The sequence below is a fragment of the Callospermophilus lateralis genome, chromosome 2, assembly GCF_048772815.1.
Source record: "Callospermophilus lateralis isolate mCalLat2 chromosome 2, mCalLat2.hap1, whole genome shotgun sequence".
NCBI lineage: Eukaryota > Metazoa > Chordata > Mammalia > Rodentia > Sciuridae > Callospermophilus > Callospermophilus lateralis.
This window is the reverse complement of record NC_135306.1, coordinates 171939601-171942719: the sequence shown is the minus strand read 5'-3', so window position 1 is coordinate 171942719 and position 3119 is coordinate 171939601. Positions and strand designations below refer to the sequence as shown.

General features: G+C 41.0%; 1 pseudogene; it reads left to right on the top strand.

The window, feature by feature from the left end:
• Nucleotides 1–736: 736 nt before the first annotated feature.
• Nucleotides 737–1933, top strand: LOC143391551 (splicing factor 45 pseudogene; annotated as a pseudogene).
• The last annotated feature ends 1186 nt before the right edge of the window (nt 1934–3119 follow it).

The following is a 3119-nucleotide window of genomic DNA, read 5'->3' as shown; positions in this document are numbered from 1 at the left end:
AAGAGGTTTGACAATATGCAATATTACTTACACTGAAAGGTATCTATGTCTTCACCAATATAGTTACATGAAAATAGTTATAGTTACATGCAAAAGTAAAAACTTATATGAGATAGCTATGATTTAAAAGTCTTTAATACTTCTATTCAGTCTTCAGAGAATTGTGTGAACTTACTGCTAATGTATAAAGTCTTAGCTCCCATGCTCTAGAGTAGAGCCTAAGAGTTCTACTCTGGCCACATCATTACCCAGGGATGAGTATGCTCTGTGTCCAGGGGAGGGTCAGGCTGGAATCCTTCTAGTTATTCTCCTTATCCCTGGCTTTATCTAATTCTGTGGATAAATGCCCCTGAGTTTGTTTCCAGGGACTGCTTATGGCTTCTTTCTGAGAAGTAAAATGTGCCACTGATGAGTAGTATATCTCTATCCTCAACAAATAACCAAGAGTTTCCAGTTCCTGGGACTGTCAGCTACAGAGTGAGGTATCCACATCCATAAGCCATAGGCATTTTCTGATGCTAAGTGGACCAGGTATAAAAAGAAAAGGGGAGATGTTCTCCTGAGGCCCACGCTCCTTCATCCAGCACCACAACCACCCCATCGACTCCACGGAGGTTGGGAGGTGCAGGGTCTCCTGCGGCCAGCAAGTTTCCACAATGTGCACCTGGGCTCCACCTTGCAGCTGCTGTGGCTCACTCGCGGAGTCAGCTGGGCAGGCCTGCATTCGACTAAAAAGATGTCCTTATATGATGACCTGAGAGTAGAGACCTGTGTCTCAAAAACAGAAGGCTGGTCCAAAAACTTCAAACTCTGCAGTCTCAACTTCAAGCAGCCCTCTCTCAAGCAAAGAGCCAAAGGATAAAACAGAGTACTTTCCCCAGTCATTGATCTAAAGCAAGGTGGCTCCTCAGATGACTGGCAAATTGTGCACAGCACCACCTGTAGCACCAGCTGGCCTGAAGGACACTGTTGGCAGTGGATTTTCTGCAGGGGAAGTTCTAATCCCCTTAGCTGATGAATACGATCCTATGTTTCCTAATGATTATGAGAAAGTAGTGAAGCTCCAAAGAGAGGAACGGCAGAGCTGGAAAGACAGAAGGAAATAGAGGAAAGGGGAAAAGAGGCATAAAGACAAGACACGAAGCAAGTGGGTTTTCAAGGCAACCAGATCCAGATTCTGATGAGGATGAAGATTATGAGGGAAGGAGGAGGGAAAAGAAGTATGGGAGGAGCTGCCATTGCCCCCACCTACTTCTCTTGTAGAGAAAGACAAAAAGTTACCCCAAGATTTTCCTTATGAAGAGGACCCAAGACCTCGATCACCATCTTCCAAAGCTGCTATTCCTCCTGCAGTATATGAGGAACAGGATAGACCGAGATCTCCAATTGAGCCTAGCAACTCTTTCCTTGCTAACACAGATGGCACAGTAGCATCCAAGATCATGCAAAAGTATGGCTTCCGGGAAGGCCAGGGTCTGTAGAAGCAGGAGCAGGGTCTGAGCACCTCATTGTCAGTGGAGAAGACCTGCAAGGAGGGCGTCAAGATCACCGTGGGTGATGCCACGGAGAAGGGCCAGACTTAGGATGCATCCAAGACGTCAGATTCAAATCCATTAACTTAAATACTTAAGTGTCCTACCAAGTAATCCTACTAAGGAACATGGTTGGTGCAGGAGAGGTAGATGAAGAATTGGAAGTTGAAACCAAAGAGAATGTGAAAAAAAATGACAAAGTTGGAAAATGTGTGATATTTGAAATTCCTGGTGCTCCTGATAATGAGGCAGCACGAATATTTTTAGAATTTGAGAGAGTTGAATCAGCCATTAAAGCTGTTGTTGATTTGAATGGGAAGTATTTTAGTGGAAGGATGGTAAAAGCATGTTTCTACAATTTGGATAAATTCAGGGTCTTGGATTTGGCTGAACAAGTTTGATTTTAAGAACTGGAATCATCGCTGATGAGCTGTAGACTGAACAAAGAGAGAAAAAGGCAATGGCCTCTGTGGCTATTGAATATTGATACTCTTGGAAGGACTTCTAAGGTATATGTTGATTGATTTCTTTTTTATTATGTGATTTTTAAAAAAAAAAATATATATATATATAGTATAAAAATCCTTTAAAAAAATAAAAAAAAGAAAAGGGGAGTAAATTGTGGACCAGTTTTTTCTCTTATTGGATCATTCAGAGAAGCTCATAAGTATAGCATTTATAGATTAAAACATGAACCACTAAGCCATGGTAACTGTAAATATGACATGTAGGAAGACATATGCTTATCAACTAGCTTCATTTAGAACATCTACAACTTTAGGCATGTGGCCATCCATCCTTATTCTTCCCCTGGATCCCATTAAAAGCAGGCCTGCTTCCTGGAGTAGCTCTGGTTTCTCCTCGGGTCCTATTTCTTTTCTCAACATTGCCACATCTATTAGAATATGAATGTGAAACATAGTCATCTGAAAAACAAATTTCTCCAACACACATTTTCATATTGTTCTACCTGCTGGACTTCTTGACACCTTATGCAACAGATGACCCTGGCACATCTCTTTAAAGGAGGCTTTGTTGGTATCCCATCCCTCCTGCTTTCGTTATTCGAGGCATGTTAAAATGCTTCCTCCTCTGTGTTGTCAATCGTCTAATCCCTACTTCCTCTGTTTGACAAGATTGTAGCTGTTGAAAATAGCTACATGCTTTGATATTATTCTAACATAAGAATCTATCTGTAGTATCTGCTAACTGATTAAATCTATGAAGGATTCCAGAAGAGATAAGATCAGTCAAGGGTAGGTCATCACAAGAGAAAGAGAAGTCATGGGAGACATGGAGATAGCACTATCAATTCATCAACCTGAAGCACAGATGGCAATTGAATAAGAAGGACACAAGTAAAACTAGTGCTGTCAGATCTTATGGGATTTTGAACACTACATATTATCACTGAGCTGATTTTGTATTGTAAGTTTGTTGGGCGTGTTAATGCTACCTACCAAATGTAATTCATACACACCAGCAATTCAGTGGACGTTGAGAAACATTACTGTGATGCAATGTGAGAAAAGGACCCTATTAAATCAAGGGAAGAAAAATTTATTTATCTAAAACTATATACTAATA